The 23,304-nt window shown below is 38.0% G+C and overlaps 1 protein-coding gene across 4 annotated transcripts in view; it reads right to left on the bottom strand.

Annotated features, from left to right (window-relative positions):
• Positions 1 to 23,304, bottom strand: part of FGD4 (FYVE, RhoGEF and PH domain containing 4) — a 183,534-nt gene that overhangs the window by 84,446 nt on the left and 75,784 nt on the right. Inside the window, exon 1 of one of the 4 annotated variants that reach the window (XM_019736687.3) lies at positions 19,339 to 19,535. The exons of the other annotated variants lie outside the window; for them this stretch is intronic. The gene's annotated coding sequence lies outside the window, so the exon portion shown is untranslated. Of the gene's footprint in view, positions 1 to 19,338; positions 19,536 to 23,304 lie in introns of those variants that run through there. 4 annotated transcript variants of the gene reach the window in all.

Raw genomic sequence — 23,304 nt, 5'->3', positions numbered from 1 at the left:
TGTGATGACTGGAAAAAGTAGGCAGCATAAACAGTACATGCCACATGAAAAAAACTATAATCATCTGAAAAAAATTCTCCAGAATGATTTTAAGTTGAATTCTTCCAAAACTGTAATCATAGTATCAAGGTAAGTCCAGGCAATATGAAGACTACCTAATCCTATGGTTTGATTCTAAGATATAAATTATGATAAAGAATAATTAAGAAAATTTCATGAAATTAAGGATGCCATTACATTTTTAGCTAAAAGTAACTGTGAATAATATTGGTAAAGAAGTATTTGAAAAAGAATGTCATCCCCATAATAAAGGATAACAGTTAAAATATCACTTTTTAGCCTTGGATTAGAAAAAATGCTTTTAAATTATAAAATCAAATCCTGAAGAAACTGTCATCTCAAGCACTCCCCGTGGCAAGTACGTTGAAAAAGCCATTGAGGAAGCAAAACGGCAATGAGTATCAAGTACCAGAAAACTTCAGATCACCTAGCTCTATCTCTTTGGGCAAGCTACCTTCAAAAAAAGCTATCCACATAGAGATAAATGTAAAGTCATTTAGAACAAGGAAAAATTAGAATCAACTTAACAGCTTAACAAAACTATTTTTATAACTATATTCCCTTCCCTAAAACAAGGTCAGTCTGAAATACACAGAAACCATGAAATATGTGGTAATTTGGGAGGCCGATTGGCTCAGTTGTTTAGAGCATATGCTCTTAACAACAGGTTGCCGGTTTGATTCCCACATTGGCCACTGTGAGCTGCACCCTCCACAACTAGATTGGAGACAACGACTTGAGCTGAGCTGCCACTGACCTGTCAGAGGGGCAGCTGGATGGCTCAGTTGGTTGGAGCATGTGCTCTTAGTAACAAGGTTGCCGGTTCGATTCCTGCATGGGAAGGTGGGCTGCACCCTCCACAACTAGATTGAGGGACAAAGACTTGACTTTTGAGCTGATGGGTCCTGGAAAAGACACACTATTACTCAATCAAATTAAAAAAAGAGAGAGAAATATGTGGTAATTTGAATGAGTTAAAGTGTTTACTACTAAATATTTAGGCAGTTTTTTGAAGTACTCAACCAAAAACACACTAGACGTAAAATTGCCCAATTTAAATTATGGTCATTTCCAGACCTATTACAGTATTGTACACTAATATTTCCAACATGTCATAGATAATGTATTCCTTAGATAAAATTATCATCTCAAACCAATGCACTAAGTTTTCCATTCCTCTCTTCATTTAAGTAATGAATTAAAGTTCTGGTATATCCATAGGTCAGAGACATTTTACTAGAGAAGAAGTTTTACTCTTAGTTATTTATAAACCATCTAATAACCACCCTGGAATTTGACATGAGAGATTTTTATTCTACTAAAATAAACTTCATTCTATTTTAAATATTAAAAGTTTGTGCTAAAAGACCACTTTATAGTTTATACATTTTGTAGTCTATAGTATGCATCAATGTAAGCATAAATGTTTAGAATAGATAACTTTTGTCAGTTTCACTATAATTACTATTGACCATTGTAGTGTTTAAAAGCCTATGCATACTCAGTGCAAATAGAAAATGCTGATGAGACTAACTTTAAAAAGGAAAATTAGTTCCACTTCCTATAACTTCTCAAAGGGCTTTTCCCACTTAACACTGCTATTTTCCTCCTTGTTTCTGAGAATAATTTAAGTTTTACTTTTGACAATTTAGTTATTACATCATATACTAATTTTGGATTAATAGCCTGTTGATTATTAAAATCAAGCTACTGGTTATAGACTGGGTTTGACTTTTTCAGTTGATTACCCTTACATTTTTTTAAATATTTTTATTTTTATTATTATTTTTTTTATTGGGGAACAGTGTGCTTCTCCAGGGCCTATCAGCTCCAAGTTGTTGTCCTTCCATCTAATTGTGGAGGGCACAGCTCACTGGCCCATGTGGGAATCAAACTGGCAACCCTATTGTTCAGAACTCGCACTCCAACCAACTGAGCCATCCGGCTGCCTCGATTACCCTTACTTTTGAAAATTTATTTGACTGCCCCTTTAAGAGTGGTACAGTAGTCCACCCTCCCCCTTATCCATGGTTTTGCTTCCCATGGTTTTGGTTATCTGGAGTCAACCATGGTCCAAAAATACTACATGGAAATTCCAGAAATAAATAATCCTTAAGTTAAATTATGTGCTATTTTGAGTATTGTGATGAAATCTCACACTGTCCTGCTTCATCCTGCCCAGGAAGTGAATCATATACTGCTAACTAAATATGAATACAAGTCATGTTTGATTTCTGCAATTACAAGAGGTGCTCAAAGTGGCTACCATCCTTTTGTGCAGCATTTCCACATTGTAGACACTACCCATTCCTTAGTCACTTAGTAACCTTCTTCTCTATCAGGTCCACTGTTGCAGTATCACAGTGCTTATGTTCAAGTAACCCGTATTTTACTTTATACTGGCTCCAAAGCCATTCACATAACTTACATTACATTATATTGTTAAAACTGTTTTATTTCATTATACTTATTGTTAATCTCTTACCGTGTCTAATTTATATATTAAATTTTATCATACATATATACAAGGTCTGACAATTAGATTTGCGAACTTGTTGCAACGATATTGCTAATCTTTTTTGATATCAGAGGAATTATTCATTATGAATTTGCATCAACTGGACAAACAATTCACCAAGTTTACCATTTGGAAGTGCTGGAAAAGCTACATGAAAAAGTTAGACGACCTGAACTTTTTGCCAATAATTCATGGCTCTTGCATCACAATACACCAGCTCATATGGCCCTGTCTGTGAGGGAGTTTTTATCTGGTAAACGAATAACTATATTGGAACACCATCACTTCTCACCTGATCTGGCCCCAATGACTTCTTTCATTACCCGAAGATAAAGGAAATGTTGAAAGGAAGACATTTTGATGACATTCAGGACATCAAGGGGAATACGACGACAGCTCTGATGGCCATCCCAGAAAAAGATTTCCAAAATTGCTTTGAAGGATGGACTAGGCACCGGTGTCAGTACATAGCTTCCCAAGGGGAGTACTTCGAAGGTGACCATAGTGATAGTCAGCAATGAGGCATGTAGCACTTTTTCTAGGATGAGTTTGCGAACTTAATTGTCTGACCTCGTATGTATAGGAAAAACATACAAGTAGTATATAAAGAGGGTGCCAAAAATATATATACACATTTTAAGAAAGGAAAAAGCTATTAAAATTTTAATATTCAACATATACTGCTAACTAAATATGAATACAAGTCATGTTTGACTTCTGCAATTACAAGAGGTGCTCAAAGTGGTTACCATCAGCATCCAGACACTTCTGATTAGGGCAAACTACTGTTTGAGCAACGCTGACCAAAGTACCCACTTATATACATTTTTTTGGCAGCCCTGGTATAGGGTTCGATACTATCTGTGGTTTCAGGCATCACCTTCCCCATGATAAGGGAGGGGCTACTATATTATACATGCTATGGTCCTCTATGGGATTTTGGTCTTCACCCATCCATGGTCATTTTCATATTTGAAAGACACAAGCACGCATATATACCTACAAAAATAATTTCTGTCTACCTTTCCTTTATCCCTTCTGTTAAAATGGAGGTAGGAAGTTAATAATTATTTAATTCAGGAATAAATGCAGCTGTTGATGTTGTACCATGTATGGAAAGCAGAATATCAGTATAGTCTGGCAAAAACAGTAGGGAAAGGCAGGAAAGCAGACTTTTTACACCAGAACAAATATGTATAAAAATGGGACTTTGGTTTCTTTCAAAAATATTACCGTTGCCTTTAATTTGGTATCTCTATTGTTGGTGACACCCTTCATATTCCTCGGTGATTCTTAAACACTTTGAAGACGTCAAGAGGTGCCAGAGACATTCAGGGAATGTCTGAGTTGTGTGGATTCACAGTGAGGGCTAGAGGGACAGCCACCATTATCTGTGTGTTGAGCCTGCCTCATGTGTAACCTGTAGGAGGGGGCCTTCTTTTCTGTGTTAAACCCGCCCCAAAGGGCCAAATCTGAGACCCCATTGGTCTGGTAAAATCTGTGTGTGGGCACACCACCTTGGAGACTCCCTGGGGCCCTGCAGCTCCCAGCTAGCTGGGCATTGATGGGGGCACTCTTGGCACCTGGGAGTCTGGCCCCCCCAACAAGCTGCTGGAAGCTGTACAGCAGTGGACGGCCCACAGAGGCCTGGGAAACTTGGTGGTGGATGGTCAGACCCAGCTCGTGCTTCAGCCTTTCTTGGGCAGCTCTTGGAAATCTGCAGACCCAAGCAGAGTGGTGGCTGGCCGTGGTTTTCTCAGGGTGTTTTGTGGAATGGACACAGGTTTAGCACTGGTACAAGGATTAAATCTACATTAACTTTGTGAAAACCACTGGCCACATCCTGTGACTCCCTGGGAACCCACCACACCCAACTCTGGTGGCATTGCTGGGGGCACTGTCAAAACCGGGTCAAATAGCCTGGTCAGAGAACCTAAGAAGGCTCTTTCAGCAGCTGAGTCTCATGGGCAGCTGACAGGTGGCAATAGGCCTAGGGCAACACTGGGCATTTTGCTAAGCTGCCCCAGGCCCACTGCTAGTGGTAGTTGGCCTTGGTTCACAGTGAGGCCACCTCCACAAGTCTCCAGGTCCAATACAGGCAACAACCAATTGCACATAGCTTTGTAGCTACTACCAGGTAGCCCCAGGCCAGTCACAGGCAAGCCTGAAACTGGCCAGCCTGGGAGCTTCTATGAGGAGGCGGCACCAGAAAAAACATACCGAGAGCCTAGCCTTAGACCACACCAGAGCACTACTCGATTAGCCCCACAAGAGGCACACCCAAAGGGGGGGGTCTCAAGAGGCACAAGAACCCACTTGGGCAAATCCCCCTCTGAAGGAGCAGCCCCCACACAGCAGTGCATACAGTGTGGGCATAGGCAGTACTTATAGTCAATCAGCCTGGGAGTCAGTCACACCTACTGATCAACCAAAAGCAATTAAGACTCAACTACAACAGGAGAATACACACAACACTCACAAGGGACATTCCAGGAACACATGCACAGGTGACCAGGGAGACTGCACCATTGGACCAAACATGGGACACCTACTACATAAGGCCATCCATCAAAAACTGAGAGACATAAAAAATCTACTTAATACATAGAAAAAATCTACTTAATACATAGAAAAAAAAAATCTACTTAATACATAGAAAAGAGAGGTAACCAGAAGGAGGAAACAAATAAATATGTCTCAAATTGAAAAAACAGGAGAAAACTCCAGAAAAAGAACTAAATGAAACAGAGGTAACCAACCTACCACAGACGGTTTAAAACACTGGTTATAAGAATGCTTAAGGAACTTAGTGAGAACTTCAATCAAGAGACAGTAAACATAAAGAAGGACATAGAAACCATTAAAAACAACCAGTCAGGAATAAAAAATACAATAGTGAAAAAATACACACTAGAAGGAATCAACAGCAGATTAGATGAAACAGAAGATCAAATCAGTGATTTAGAAGACAAGGTAGCATAAAACACCCAATCAGAATAAAAAAAGAAAAAAGAATCCAAAAAACGAGGATAGTTTAAGACATTTCTGGGACAACATGACGTGTACCAGCATTTGCATCATAGTGGTACCAGAAGGAGGAGAGAGAGAGCAAGGAACCGAAAACCTATTTCAAAAAATAATGACTGAAAATTTCCCTAACCTGAGGAAGGAAATAGATATAGAATCCAAGAAGCACACTGATTTATAAACAAGATGAACCCAAACAGGCCCACACCAAGATACATCATAATTAAAATGCCAAAGGTTAAAGATAAAGAGAGAATCTTAAACGCAGCAAGAAAAAAACCAGTCAGTTACCTACAAGGGAGCTCCTGAAGATTGTCAGCTGATTTCTCAAAAGAAACTTTGCAGGCCAGAAGGGACTGACATGAAATATTCAAAGAGATGAAAAGCAAAGACCTACAACCAAGACAACTATACCCAGCATGGCTATCATTTAAAATTGAAGGAGAGATAAAGCACTTCCCAAAACAAAACCAAAAAAAGCTAAAGAAATTCATTACCACCAAGAGAGTATTACAAAAAATGTTAAAGTGACTTCTTTAAGAAGAAGAAAGGGGAAAACAAAAAAATAGATAAAAAATATGAATAAAATGGCAATAACTATGTACCTATCAATAATCACTTTAGGGGCAGATGGGTGGCTCAGATGGTTAGAGCGTGAGCTCTGGGCAACAGGGCTGCAGGTTCAATTCCCATATGGGTCAGCAAGCTGCGCCCTACACAACTAGAATGAAGTCAACGAGCTGCCACTGAGCTCCTGGGTGGCCAGATGGCTCAGTTGGTTGGAATGCGTGCTCTCAACCACAAGGTTGCCGAATCTACTCCCACAAGGGAAGGTGAGCTGCACCCCCTGCAACTAACAATGGTGACTGGACCTGGAGCTGAGCTGTGCCCACCACAACTAAGATTGAAAGGACAACAACTTGACTTGGGTGGAGCTGATGAGTCCTGGGAAAAACACACTACTGTTCCCCAATAAAAATAAGCCCTGGAAATACATACTGTTCCCCAATAAAGTCCTGTTCCCCTTTCCCAATAAAACAAAATCTTTAAAAAAAAATTCATGAAAGAAAAAAATCACTTTAAACATAAATGGATTAAGTGCTCCAATCAAAAGATATAGGGGGTAGTGGAATAAGAAAACAAGACCCATACATATGTTGTCTACAAGAAACCTACTTCAGATTGAAAGACACACATAGACTGAAAGTACAGGGATGGAAAAAGATATTTCATGCAAATGGAAATGAGAAAAAAGCTGCAATAGCAATACTTATATCAGGCAAAATAGACTTTAAAACAAAAACTATAATGAGACAAAAAAGGACATTACATAATTATAAAAAGATCAATCCGACAGAGGACATAACCCTAGTAAACATCTATGCACCCAACATAGGAGCACCTAAATAAATATATAAAACATATTGACTGACATAAAAGCAGAGATCACCAGTAACACAATCATAGTAGGGGACTTTAACACCTCACTGACACCAATGGACAGATCTTCCAGACAGAAAATCAACAAGAAAACAGTGCCTTAAATGACTCACTAGACCAAATGGATTTAATTGATATTTTTAGAGCATTTCACCCCAAAGCAGCAGAATGAACATTCTTTTCAAGTGCACATGGAACATTTTCCAAGGTAGACCACATGTTAGACCACAAAACAAGTCTCAATAAATTTAAGAAGATTGAAATCATATGAAGCATCCTCTCTGATCACAATGGAATGAAACTAGGAATCAATTACAAGAAGAAAACTGAAAAACATATAAACATATGTAGGCTAAATAACATACTACTAAACAATGAATGAGTTAATGATAAGATCAAGGAAGAGGTCAAAATATACCTTGAGACAAATGAAAATGAAAATGCTATGGCCCCAAATATATGGAACACAATGAAAACATTCCTAAGAGAGAAATTCAGAGCAATGCAGGCCTACATCAAGAAACAAGAAACATCTCAAATAAACAATCTAACTTGACACCTAAGGGAGCTAGAAAAAGAACAGCAAACAAAGCCTACAGTGCAAAGGAAAAAGGAAATAATAAAGATCAGAGTGGAAATAAATGAAACAGAAGCTAAAAAAAAAAAAAGAAAAGAAAAAAATACAACATCAAGGGCACATAGAACTGGTTTTTGAAAAGATAAATAAAATTGATAAACCTTTAACCTGACTCATAAAGAAACAAAGAGAGGACCCAAATAAATAAAATTAGAAATAAAAGAGGAGTCACAACTGACACACAGAAATATAAAAAAATTTAAGAAAATACTATGATCAATTATACGCTAACAATTTGGGCACTCTGAAAGAAATGGATAAATTCCTAGAAGCATATAATCTTCCAGGGCTGAATCAAGAAGTAACAGAAAATCTGAGCTGACCAATTACAACTAATGAAATCGAATCAATAATCAATAAGCCCCCAACAACAAAAGTCCTGGACTAGATAGCTTCACAGGTGAATTTTACCAAACATTCAAAAAAGAATTAACACTTATTCTTCTCAAACTATTCCAAAAAATTCAAGAGGAAGGAAGGCTCCCAAGCTCATTCTATGAGGCCACCATTACCCTAATTCCAAAACCAGATACTGACATTATAGAAAGAAAGAAAGAAAAAAGCAAGAAAGAAAGGAAGGGAGGGAGGGAGGGAGGGAGGGAGGGAGGGAGGGAGGGAGGGATAGAGAGAGAGAGAGAAAGAAGAAAGAAAAAGAAAGAAAGAAAGAAAGAAAGAAAGAAAGAAAGAAAGAAAGAAAGAAAGAAAGAAAGAAAGAAAGAAAGAAAGAAAGAAAAAATTATAGACCGGTATTCCTGATGAACATACTCATAGATGCAAAAAAACCTCAACAAAATATTATCAAACAGAATTCAGCAATACATTAAAAAGATCATACACCACGATCAAGTGGGATTTGTTCCTGGTACGCAAGGTTAGCTCAATATCTGCAAATTAATCAATGTGATACACCACATAAACAAATTGAAAAAATAAAAATCATATGATTATATCAATAGATATAAAAAAGCACTTGACAAAATCTAGCATACATTTAGGATAAAAGTACTCAGCAAAGTAGAGATAGAGGGAACATATCTCAACATAATAAAGGCCATATATGGTAGACCCACAGCTAATATCATGGTCAAGGGGAAAAGCTAAAAGCATTCCCCTTAAGATCAAGAACAAGACAAGGATGTCCACTTTCACCACTTTTATTCAACAGAGTAATGGGAGCCCAAGCCACAGCAATCACACAAGAAAAAGAAATGAAAGGCATCCAAATTGGAAAGGAAGAAGTAAAAGTGTCATTATTTGCAGATGACACGATACTATATAATACAGAGAATCCCAGAGAGTCCACCAAAAATCTATTAGAATTGATAAATTTAGTGATCAGGAATCAAAATTAATATTCAGAAATCGGTTACATTTTTAAATATACACCAATAATGAACTCAGAGAAATTAAGAAATCAATCCCATATACAATTTCATCAAAAAAACAAAACAAAACAAAACAAAACAAAATAAAAAAACACCTAGGAATAAATTTAACGAAGGAAGTAAAAGACCCGCACTCAGAAAATTATAAGACATTGAAGAGATAATTTAATGGCAGCATATACCATGCTCGTGGATAGGAAGAATTAATATAACTAAAATGTCCATACTACCCAAAGCAATCCATAGATTCAATGCAATCCTTATCAAAATACCAATGGCATTTTTCACAGAACTAGAATAATCCTAAAATTTATCTGGAACCATAAAAGATGCCGAATAGCCAACACAATTCTGAGAAAGAACAAAGCTGGAGGTATCCTGCTACCTGATATCAAACTATACTACAAAGCTATAGTAATCAAAACAGCATGGCATGTGCATAAAAACAAGACACATAGATCAATGGAACAGAACAGAGAGCCCAGAAATAAATCCATGCTTATATGATCATTTAATCTATGACAAAGAAAGCAACTAGTATATGCACTGGAGTAAAGACAGTCTAGTCAATAAATTGTTCAGGGAAAACTGGACAGACACATGCAAAAAATGAAACTGGACCCCCTTCTTACTCCATATACAAGAATAAATTCAAAATGGATGAAAGATTTAAGTGTAAAACCTGAAACCATAAAACTCCTAGAAGAAAACAGGCAGTAAACTCTCACACATTACCCTTAGTAATATATTTACTGATATATATCTCTTTGGGCAAGGGAAACAAAAGAAAAAATAAACAAATGGGACTGCAGTGAACTAAAAAGTTTTTGCACAGCAATGGAAACCATCAACAAAACCAATCCTACTGAATATTGAAGATATTTGCCAATGATACATCTGATAAAGGGTTAATATACAAAATCTATTAAAAAATTCATACAATGCAACACCATAAAAATAATAATAATAAACAATCCAAGTAAAAAATGGGCAGAAGACCTAGGTAGGCATTTCTCCAAAGAGGACATACAAATGGCCAATAGACGTATGAAAAAATGTTCAAAATCACTAATCATCAGAGAAATGCAGATAAAAACTACACTGAGATATCATCTCACAATTGTCAGAATGGCCATCATCAAAAAAAATCAACAAACAAGTGTTGGCAAGAATGTGGAGAAAAAGGAACTGGAACTCTTGAGCACTGTTCGTGGGATTGCAAATTGGTGCAACCACTATAGAAAATAGTATGGAGTTTCCTCAAAAAATTAAAAATAGACCTACCCTTATGACCCAGCAATTTTACTCCTGGGTATTTATCCAGAGAAATCCAAAACACTAATTTGATTTCTATGTTTAGTGTGGCCCTATTTACAATAGCCAAGATACAGAAACAACCAAAATCTCCATCAATAGATGACTGGATAAAGATGTGATATATATATATATATATATATATATATATATATATATATATATATATATGTATATATATGTATATATACACACAAATGGAATATTACTCCACCATAAAACAGAATGAAATCTTACCATTTGCGACAACATAGATGGACCTATAGTGTATTATGTTAAGTGAAATAAGTCAGACTGAGAAAGACAAATACCGTAAGATCTCACTTATATGTGGAATTAAATAACAAAATAAATGAACAAACAAAACAGACTCACACATACAGAGAACAAACTGATGGTTACAAGAGGAGATGGGAATTTGGTAGATGGGTGAAAAGGTGAAGGGATTAAGAAATACAAATTGGTAGTTACAAAATAATCACAGGGATGTGAAATACAGTATGGGGAATGTAGTCAATAATATTGTAAAACCTACGTATAGTGAGTGTTGGGTACCAGACTTATTGGGGGGATCACTTCATATATTATATAAATGTCTAACCACTACACTGTAAACCGGAAACTAACATAAAATAATACTGAATGTCAACTATCATTTAAAAAAAATAGTCACAGAGATATATAGTACAGCACAGGGAATATAGTCAATAATATTCTAATAACTGAGTATAGTGTCAGATGGATAATAGACTTACTGTGGTTATTACTTTGCGAGGTATATAATTCTCTAATTACTATGTTGTTTTGTACACCTGAAACTAATAAAACAAATGGGTAAAATAGTTCCTAGCCCCAATAACTCAATCTAGTTGGGGAGAGAGACAAGATAACAGCCTATTGCAAAATATGTTGATGACAGATAAAATCACAGCATGCTAAAGTAATGCTGTTGGGATAAAAGCTTTACTGGAAAGATTGGTAGCTGAGCAGTATCTTGAAGGAGTCCAATTAACACTGAAATTTTTCTCTGTCATAAAAATAAACAACCCAACATCATATAGGCACTTCTTGCCTCAACATTCACAAATGCTTCTCATGAATAGATCATAATTCACCCAGCTATTTCCCTATTGTTGAACATGTTAGTGGTTTTCATTTCTTCCCATTCCCTCTGGAGCACCTAATGTGATATGATGTGAGAAATCATTCACTGGATCACTCAGTAACTTACTACTGGTAGATTTCTAAAATTGGGACTGTGGGATCAAGGATATGGACATTTTTAGTGCCATTGATACATATCTCAGGTATGTTCTTCTGTTTGCTTGTGTTGAGCTGTTTTCCTTTCAAAGAGTTCTTGCTTCACAGGGCATTCTGAGTAGGTAGTTAAGTCAAGTGACTTCTGTATTCTGTGGCAACATCTGATGGGACTAAGGGTAAATGCTGACCAAATCTTAGCTCACCAGAGTCTCTCTCCAGGGCATCAGTAGTTGGAACGTGTGTGTTTTTCTACTCAGCATTGGGACTAGGAAGTGGTGTAATTGAGATTTGGGGTGGCAATGTGCCATCCACACAGAGATGCAGAACACGCCAGTCTGAGGGAAAGGGAACATAACTGTCTTGGTTCCAAGCTCCTGTGAGGTTAGATGAACTTACTGTCCGTGGCTCTAGGAGATAAGTTTTTATTGTTTCTATACATCCCTCTTTTCTCTATGTTATAGTGGGATTCTTTGATTCCCTGCAACAAAATGTTCTCTAAGATAACACATATCATCAAATTGTTTCCTCAAAAGTTGTATTAATTTACACTGTCATCAAGTTACATTGTCATTTGAAGTATATAAGGGTGCCAATCCAAAATATAACAAGTCAGGAAATTTTTGCCAACGTAATAATATTTACTTCAATATTTCTCTGATTGCCAGTTATATGAAACTTTTTTCTCATGTATTAGTCATTTGTGTTTCTCCCTTTTTAAAATATCTGTTCATATTTTTTGATAATTACTAACTACCTAAATAAAGGCTTCTTAAAGACAGTAAGTCAGTTTTCTCTCGTCTCTTTGGAATTTTATCATTTCTATATGCCCCTGCTACAGCAATATTTAAGTTATATATATACAAATATATATATATATATATGTACATATATGTATGTATATGTGTATATATATATATATATATATATATTTTTTTTTTTTTTTTTCTTTTTTGCAATGGTTTCTAATTAAAGAAAACTGAGCATACTCATAAAAACTAAGAATATAAGATTCAAGCCAGAATGGATCAGAGTTTTAATTCCAGTTCATCATTTAATTATGAGTAAACTTGAAAATAGTATGTATCCCATAGCAAGAGCTTCATTTACTCAGTGAGGATAAATTCCACTTACCTGAAATATTTGTTAAAAATTAAATGAGATGATGAATGTACTTTGCATTGTCTAACATAAAAAAATACTAAAAGTTCATATTGCAATTACAGTAGTTGTAGTATAAGTGCATTTAAACTTGCTCGAGTTGAACTATGTTTTGCAGATATAGAAAACAGCTGTCCAAGAGCGCTCACAAACACAGGTGCAATAGTTTAAGTTGTTCAGGCAACATGACCCCAACGCTCATGTGCCCTGTAGGAGTTAAGACAGAGCTCATGAACCTTCTGTTCCCTCATATTTCGTACAGCATGGCCCCTAAACGCAAGCAAAGGGATTACTGCATCTCATGCCCAAGCAAAGAATCAGCAATCTCTTCTAACCCTGGAAAAAAAACGCACACTGGGTTGGACTTAACGAGAGAGTTGATCTCCAAAGCTATGCCTTCCTAAGGATTTCTCAAGGACTTTTTTGACTCTATGCAAGTTTTATTTTAAGTGCTGAGTTTAGAATCTAAATAACAAGAAGAAGCTATGACTTAACTATATTGTGGTGGTGATGATAGACGATGAAGATGAAAAAGAATTCACCCTGCCTTGAACATTGTTCCCTCCAAAGTTTCTACCAGTTAAACTGTCAGTTATCGTTTAGACTACGAAACAGAAGATCTACTCCTTCAATGTTTACAGTTGTTCGAAGATTTCTTATTCATTACAGGACACAGTAAAAGTATCTTTGCAAGCCAAGCTCTCCATTCTCAAATCCCGCCCCACCTTAGTTAGCTCAAGTTCTGTACCCAGCTACTGGCACTTCCCAGGCCCACCATGCCTTCCTGCTTTAGCTGCAGAAAGCAAAAATTAGACCGGAATTCCCAGCCCACCTCACCTGGACAGTCCATTCCCTGCTCCTCTGGCCCCTGCACCTCTCCTCCACAGTGACACCAATCACACGGACGCAACTGACTGGTTAACAGGTCGTTACCTGAGCACCATGAGCACAGACCACGTTCTTCATTTAGAATCTAGCAAGGGCGGGCAGACATGTGTAAACATTTGTTCTTTTGGAGATGATGAATATGTTTAAGGCGCAGATTGTGGTGATGGTTTTGTGAGTGTATATTTATCTCCAAAATTCATCAAGTTGTATGCAATACATTAAATATGTGCAGCTTTCTGTATGTCACTCATACCTCAATAAATTTTTTAAAAGTTTGTTGAATAAATGAGTGTGAGGGGTGAATGAACGAGTGTAAGGGATGAGAGAGTGAATGGGAGAGATCTAAGCAACATTTATCCTATAGAGAAAAGGCTAACAGTACTCCAGACTTTCACTGCTACAGAAGCAAACACTTTAACATTCATAGGATTATTACTGATGCACCATAGAGAACATCACGATTATCACGTTTAGCACTAAATGGGTTTTTGAATATATTACTTCCTTTAATACCAATGATAAGTTCTCATAAGCAGGGAAATGGGGTTAGAGAGGTAAAGTAACTGTCCTAGACACCTCCAGGGAGCCAGTGAGATGGGGCGCCATCTAGGTCTGCTTGTGCTCCGACTCACTGTACAGAAATGCCTCCCCATGCTACCCACCAAACTCTGATTTTGACAAAGAATATGTATTCAGTATTAAGTCCTGAAAGAAAAGCAAAGGCAACGTGTAATGTGGTTTTGCAGCACTAATTGAACGAGGAATGATCCTGATGACAGGCTTTCCTCAACTTCCACTAAATAAAGTAGGGACAACACACTCCAACTGGATCACCTGGATTCTTATCATTTGTGTCTCAGCTTATATGAGGCCTCCATAGAAAAGCATTTCCTGATGACCCAATCTAAAGTTGGCTGCCCTAAAATCCCTCTTTAACACATCATATTTTGTCTTCACATACTTGTCACCGTTTGAAATGACACTGTTCACGTATTTGTGCACTGTGTCTCCGCCCTTCAGTATGTAAGTTTCACGAAGGTCCTTGCCTACTGTGTTCTGGGCCCCAGCCTCCTCACCAACAACACTGCCCAGCAGAGTAAATGTTCAATAAATATTCGATGAATGAATGCAGGATTAACACTGATAATAGTAACAAAGTCGCAGGTGCTCCCAAGTTGGAACAGGTGGGTGGGGTGAGGGGAGCAGAGGAAAGCAGGGCCGGGTAAGCAAACACAGATTGTATGTCTCCAGTAATGTCCACAGAAGAGGGTGCATTATTAACCCACAACAGGAATGTACTGTCCAGGTGACAAGTGTGCCCTAGAGTAGAATTACATTTGCCCTTCAGGCTGTCCTTCCTACTGCTCTGCCCCACCTGCTCTGGGCTCCATAGTCACCAATCAACATTATGATCACCATTTTACTTCCATAGACATGGATATAAAGGAGGGAACATGCAAACTAAAAGGCACAAATATCTAGTTGGTTTGGCCCTTATACTTTTTTAAAACTGTAGGCATTTATAATGAGAAATAGGTCTGTTTCTTAGAACCTTGGTTATTGAGGAAATATCCTTCAAACCTGTTCTTGCTCTGGGCATACTGCAAAGCACATCTGTGAGATTTTAGGGTGACACCCAATGTTCTATTCCTCAGAAGGGTAACAGCGCAGGAAGTCCGAAAACCTTAACCCCATATCTGTGCATTTAACATGCAATACTCAGCATTAGCTGTTTCTGCAACTCAAGTTTTGTGACCCTGAACAAGTTGCTTAATTCTTATGGGCTTCAGATTCTTCTCTGTAAAATCAGAAAATTAAAATGAGAGGATCCTGACAGAGCTTTAATATATGTGAAAATAAACATCTAGCAATGTACATATAATAGGGATCTAAAAAGTCTAATAGATGCCATCTGTTTTCCTTATGGAGATACATCTTGTCTGGTGATTTCATTAATCTGAATTATGGGCCAGGAAACTGGTAAAAAAATTTTAAAAACACAGGATTTAAGCAGACAAGGAAGAAAAGAAGGAAACAACTGACTACAGGGGAAGTCAGTAACTCCACACATTTGTTACCAAAGAACAATCAGCCCCACCGAGTGGGAGCTATTGGTAAAACAGGGAACTTTTCCAAGAATGAGATATTGCTGGACACCCTTCTGCAACTCCATCAAGCCATGCCTGGGCTTTAGGTGGTGGCAACTGAGAAAGGAATGAGGGCACTGCACGAAACGGTGCCAAGGATGTGCTGCTGCCTACACAGATCCATTCATTGGCACTTTATAGAACGTTTGCCTTTTTATTTTACAGGGAAACATAGGAGCAGTTGTAAAAACAGAAAAAGAGAAAGTATCTCAGAAGAAACAGCTGCTGATAGTCAAATATATGGAACACTCATATAGAGAGAAATCCTGCCAAATGCAGTGACCACCTCTGAGCCACAGCTTTTGGGTGAGTGCATCGTTCACATGCATGCTTTATAGCCGTCACATCCTGTAGTTCTGTATTTTAACTAATACACAAAATGAACTCATTCTAAGCATTTCTTGAAACCATGGCAATATGGAATTGTGGGAGAGGGCAAAAGGGGGCAATTTTCAGGACATCTATTTTTAAAAGTCATGTACACTGTAAACAGCTTGAACACCGGAGACATGTGAACACAGCATCAGCAATGACGGCAGCCGCAGGTTCTCCTTCACTTCAGATCCCCGAAAATCCCATCTGTGAGACTTCAAGGTGACACTTAATGTTCTGCTCCTCAGAAGAGTAACAATGCAGGACGTCAGCAGAACTTACCCCATGTCTTTGCATTTAACACACAACACTCAACATTAGCTGTTTCTGCAACTCAAGTTTTGTGACCCTGGGCAAGTTGCTTAATCTTTATGGGCTACAGATTCTTCTCTGTAAAATGAGTTAAAACAAGATGATCCTGACAGCTCAGACAGGTCATGGGCCAAATGGATCACAATGACCAAAAGTAGCTAACTTCAAAAAATGGATTATAAATCTGTACCCCAAAAGCAAATAGACAGAAAGACTCAATTTAGAGGTTAGACAGAATGCAATAAAATATAGGAAGAAAAATGTTAAGAATTTAATAGCTATTTATTAGCCCTGTAGCCTACTTGTCCAATTATCAGTCAAGTCAGGCAGCATTCCAGCATGTGTCAAAGGGAAGAAGCAGAAAAGACTTGACTACTTGTGCTGAACTAGTGGTGGGTGGATTTGCTATCTACTCAGACTGTTAGGGATTTGAATCACTCCCAGCACTTTCTTCAGAGCTTCTGTTTTGTTCATCCATATAACACTTCGTAAGAAATAACTCTCAATAAGGGGAGCTTTACATATTTACAAACATAAATATAAACTTGCCATTTAGTAAAATCTTCAAGTTGTATTGAAGGATTGAAAAGCATCATGCCATCCAAAAGTCTGAAAAGTGACAAGAACTCACTGACATAGAGTCTCTTTGCCCCGCCTCACAGACAAGACCACTGAGAACCAGAAGGCAATGCTTCATAGCAGCCTGAGAATTCAGGATGTTCTAAACTCGTTACCACAAGACGCTGGACATGGTGGTGGGTCTGACCACGGACAGTGTTTGTGAATAGAAGCGAACACCTCACCATGGGCAGTAAGAAACCCCAGGCCCCCAAACCACAGCTCTTCAAGTGAACGACACATCCCCTGACCATGCACCCCTCACCCTCAGGTACACTGCTTGGCACTGCAGGTGCTCCAGGGACCGTCTCTGCTGCCCACTCCTCTTCAGCAATTTCAGAAAGGGTAACCCTAAGCTTCTTGTCAGTGGCTGGTGGAATAAAGTGTTTTCAACGTACTTTGAAAATCTTCTGGCTTTATTATGTAATTACTTGGAAAACTTAGTCCAGGAACAAACTAAGAAATATGCTTAAAAGTGAAAATGAATGACTATGTGCTGCCAATACCCATAAAACGCTGGGATAAATTCCGACATCAACACCCACTTAAAAGCACACAGTCATAACTTTGACTCAGTAACAATAAAAAAAAAAAAGGTAAAGAAATTCACAAACACTAGAGAAATGTATAGATGTATCCTGCCCAGTGCAACTGCTAAGGTGACAGAATGCCAGGCACACAGATGCTCATACACTTCACACCCATTCACTCTCAGGCTTTTTCAGGTTTGCTTTCACACACTCTCATTTGCTTCCAAAACTTACATTGCTTATGAACGATTGACTTTTATGGATAAAAATGTTATCCCGATACTACAAGATTAGCCTACAAATGTTTGCAAATGCTGCTAAGGAAAATTTCAGGCAGACACACACCTATTATTATTGAAAAATATGCTTTCTAAAGATAGTATATACCTAATGTCATGTTGCATATAAAAAATTTTTAAATACTAATATTAAGGTATAAAGACCAGTAAGTGCAAAAGGTAAGAATTTTAAAGTCAACTACAATTAATATCAAGAACCCACAACTGGTAAGTCCGTCCTAAAAACCTGTTCTCGATGTAAGAACATGAGTCCTTGACCAACACAAGGTTAATCTAATTTTATATTATCATGAAAAAAAGAAAATTAAACAGTCTATTAGCAATGACCTTTTCTGGCTCTCCGAGCAGACACTGGCAGGAATGTCCAAGATGACAGCTGAACAGCATAATTAGAAAGACTAAAGCTGCATAAGCAAAGCCTGTCCTTGCAATCCTTCCTATAGCAAATAAAAATGGCAGACCCAGCTAGACTCACAGAGCCCTGGCGGTTTAAATTGTAGAAAAACTTACACAAAAGAAGTATCCAGAGTATAGACAGCACTCTTTTTGTTTTTCACTTTTATATTTTAGGGCACAGTTTTGGGGAAGGGGATACAATGCTGCTTTACAAAGGACATAGAAGTCCCTTGTTTGAGCTACCAACCTCTTAACCACACAGAAAAATGTCAGTCATCCATTTGTTAGCACCAAAATCTCCTTCTACTGCTTACAATATGTACCACACATTTTAAGGGGCTGTTGAAACAGGAAAACAAAGGAAGCCCTTGAAATAGAAGCAGATCTTCCTAGCTTTGCCCCTTCCTTTATCAGCGTGCCTGCATGTCCGCCCTTAAAGCACTGTCACATTGTTTCCACATGCTCAGGCCCTTGAAACTTGTGTAAAAGCATTGCAAAATAAAACTGCATAAACGTATTTCAAAACCTGAGCTAGTGAAGGCAAGTCAGTCATGTGGGCCAGAAAAATCATTAATTAAATCATAACCTACAAATGTCCCTGACCTGAGACATTTTCTTATTTGAAGAACAGACACTGAACACGTGGCCAAAGGCGTATTTCAAAAAGAATATCGGTATAATACACTCTGAGAAACCATTACAAATGATTGTCTTTTTGCCACTTTCAGGGGTCATAAAACAATTTCACAGGCACAAAATCTTTCTTTAAAGAGTAAAGAATAATTCTTTCATTTTTGCAACATTAACATGTAATTGAACGGGCATCACAGAGCAGCTTAAAATCAATACGACAGGAGTGTGTAATGCTGGAGATTTCTTCTAGAAGAGCTTATAGTTCCCTTTCCTTCAACCACATGGAGATAATGCCCCACAGCAAACATAGTACAAACTGGATACATAGTACCAGGGTTACTTACCTTATAAAAACTGAATTTATTTCTCTTGGTTAGAAGTCACAAAAGGTAGCAGTCAAACTCCCTTCATTTGTTCTTCCAGTGAGCCAAATCTAGCCTCCCATTAACCCAGTCCATTGCAGATCTTTTCACACAGCACATGCTCCCCGGCTTCCCCCAGTTCCCAGCCCAGCAAGGATAATCACATTCCGGCGGGGAGTGAACAGATGGTGGATTCCATGGTAACCAGCCCTCCTAAGGCGATTGGTAGAAGTGTGTGACTACTGCTTATTGGGTAACAATCGCTGTCTTTGTGCTCCAGCCTTGCAAATCCTAAAGGAAGGAACATATAGCCACTCACATGTGCAGGGCTTGCCTAGCAGGTGTTTGGCTATTTAAACAAGGCAGTGCAGGCCAATTAAAAGCTTTCCAGCCAATCCGTCCTTCATGGTACCAAGTCCTAACATTTCAGATAGTGTCCACTGCTCACTCAAAAAGAAAGGTCACAGGAGGCTTAAACTTGACCAACAGGAAACAAAACTGGAAAGTTAACTTGAAAATTTATGATAAAGCATTCTACAAATATATCTAAGGGGCATCAGCCAAGTTGTTCTCTGATTTGCAGTTTACATCAAAAGTGATACAGGTTTTGTATTTAGATTTTTTAAACAAAAATAATTTTCAACCTTGCAAAACTACAGTATTTTAGTGTGAAAACAACAGCTTTCAAAACAATTGTTTTTTAAGTGATGTTGATGGGATGGGGGAAAGCTATTGAATTTAAATTTTTCATTAGCACTTTATCCAATTATAGGCTTGAAGGCGTTTGGTTATGTACTCTCTGCTGGGTTCCTCCCCCCCCCCCCCCCATCCATGAAAGTTAAATGCTGACTCAGTAGGAAAAGAGCTTTTTCCCCCAATCCGTGGTGATCAACCAAAATAAGTCCTCGGAAGAGTGAAATGGCTGAAAACCAAATACACCGCACCAAAATCAACCATTCAAGATAAGGCACAAATGCAAAACAGAGAAGCTGTAGGCACACAAAAAGGCCATCAAAATTGAATTTATAAAAGGACTAGGAAATGAAATAATTAGGACAAGCCTAAAGTGAAAACAAAACAAAACAAACATAGTAAGCTGTGACTAGATTTTTTTAGGTATTAATTGCCTCCTTATTTTGTAGTTTCCCCCTATATCTTAAATTTAGGATTTCTTTTTCTTGGCAAGAACAGAAGGGAGACACAAATATTGAAAAGAAAAAGACAAAATTATTACTTGCAGGTGATATGATTCTACTCCTAGGTGAAAAGAAAAATCAAAGAAACCAGGTGGAATATTTATTGGAATATTGGAATATTGGAATAATTCCAATAAATATTGGAATTATTTACAGTGCCAGAAGTTTCATAAAGTAGCCAAATATATCAATATACAGTAATTCCTTTATACGAGCAAAACCTACCAGAATACCAATGAAAAAAGATTTACTAACAATGGCAACAAAAAGTGTATGACACTTGGGAATAATATTATCAAGAAATGTATGTGATATATGTGGGGGGGGAAATGAACTCTTATTGGGAGAAATAAAAGGAAAACTAAGTGGAAAGACAATGTGATACTGGATACAAAGATCCATTTTAAATATGCCAAGCCTACCCAAAAGACTTCTAGTCTTCTAGTAAATTTATACATCTAATCTTCTAGTAAAATTTCCAATATACTTTAAAACATAAATTTAACAAAGTGACTCTGATGTTTACTTGGATTTTTAAAAAAGATGAAAATACCAAAGGAAATTCTATACGAGAGGAGTGATGGCTAAAAGCACTAACGGTACCAAATTTTAAAACGTGTTATGCCATAAATATACTGATTCATCCTGCATTTGTAACTCCAAACTCCTACATCTACCTATCGAACATCTCTCCCTAGCTGTTTAATAAACAGCTCAAACATAATATCCTCAAACAACTCCTGATTTTCTCTCCAAACCCGCTCCTCCCGAATCCTTCCTTGTTTTTGGAAATGGCAACTCCACCCTTCCAATCAACTCAGGCTAAACGCCTAGAAGTCCATCGTTGACTCTTCTCTTTCTTGGACACCTCACATCGAACCTTCATGTTGTGGACTATTCCAATCTGGCCACTTCATACCCCCTCTACCACTCCCACCTAGGCCACACCATCTCTCACCTGGATTCTCTAATAATGTCCTAATTGAACTCTCTGCTTCCCTTTTGTCCCCTAACAGGCTGTAAAACCTAAGTGGATAAAGCCAATTCTCTTCTCAACACCGACTTTCCGATTCCACTGAGAATAAAAACCCAAATCTGTATGATGGCTTAAAAAGCCCTCGCTTAACTCATCTCTTACAACCCTCTCCTGCCTTCCCTGAGCTCTCCAGGCAGAGTCTGACATTTTCTCCCCTCCTCTTCATTTTCTCAGTAACCTGGGAGGTGATGGTGTTTACCACAGGCCAGAGTCATCTGTACACATCTCCCCCTGCAGACTGTGATCCCTTCAAGGCCAGGACTGTGCCACTCTGCAGTCTGTGTTCCCAATGCCAAGCAAAGGTCCTGGCTCTCAGGAGGCACTTATCAAATCTGCTGAATGAATAACAGTGTGCTGCAGAATTTTTTATTCTAGTGCAAAGTTAGAGGCAACCTAAGAATCTAATAATAGATGAATAGTTACACATATAAGAATGCATACAACTTGATAGAATATCATGCAGTTATTAAAAACATGGTCATAAAGACTATGTGGCAAAAGGGAAATATTGATGGTATATGAATGACAATGTACTATCACTGAGTCCCTAGTATGTGCTAGGCACTCTAATAAGCACTTTACAAATATTTTATTTAAATCTCACAGGAACTAGGAAGAACACATTAATATCCTTATTTTTTAGATGTGGAAACTGAGACTCAGAAATTAAGCTCTTTGCCTTATAGCTCATCGCTGAGACTAGACCCTCATGAGACCAAAGCTTAGGTCTAAGTCATTATGCTACTTAGAAAACACATCTGAACATTTACTATGAGTAAATGTTCATAAAAAGGGAAGGATTCTTGGGGGGAAAAAGCCTAGGTTACCTACCTCAAAAGTGTAAAAGCAGTTGTGAGAAATAAATATTGGTGATACGTTGCTCTCCTGTTTTCCACAATTTTTAATGTCAAATGATAATTTTCTAAAAATATTATTCATTCCTCCTACAGATATTTTTCAAGGTTCCCTCCACTGTGTTCTTGGGTAGATTTACTAACTAGCAAGACCCCATATAAAAACTAAAAAGAAGCTGGCTCACAGTTTCTAGCAGATTGATCCTATGAAAATTACTCAAAAAGGAAAACAACGGCAGAGCTAAGACAGGCAAGAAAGCAGTGGTGACCTCTTCAGCTCCACACCTCTGAGTGCTCTGACATTGTTTCCACATGTCACACTGTAAGCCACACTGCCCACAACCTAATACCAGGGCCCCCAAAAGTAAGCAGCAGGGCATGTGACAAAGAGCCAGTAATCCCTATAAAAAGGTGTTGGAAGCAGAGTAGCCTGATAGTTTATCTTCTTCAAATATTGAGCAGGAGGCAACCTTGCCTAGAATCTGCTGTACCAACAACCAATGTGCGGCTAAGCAGTGATCCAACAACCCTGGAGTTTTGTTCTGCCTCCCCTCACCACTGAATACACCCCATTTCATTCACCCTTACTCAGCCTGTCTCTTTTCCTTGGTAAGAAGCTTCATACAAGAAGATACTTTAAGTGAGAGGTTCCCAAACGTTTTTGAATCACGGAGTCCTTAGCATCCCAGTAACTTTTTCATGATGCCCCAAGCCAATAGCAATCCCTCAAGAGCTCCACTTATTAAGTAAACAACTTAATAACTATTCTTGACCGAGCGCCTTGGCACCATTGGAAAACATAGTATAAAACAATTTCAAGAAAAATGGAAAAATTTATTCCATTCTTAACTCCCTACCACTA

This window comes from Rhinolophus sinicus, chromosome 1 (genome assembly GCF_057876585.1).
Source record: "Rhinolophus sinicus isolate RSI-liver-muscle chromosome 1, RSI-T2T, whole genome shotgun sequence".
Taxonomy (NCBI): Eukaryota; Metazoa; Chordata; class Mammalia; order Chiroptera; family Rhinolophidae; genus Rhinolophus; species Rhinolophus sinicus.
Note: the sequence above shows the minus strand (reverse complement) of the source record. Positions and strands in the feature narration are given on the sequence as shown.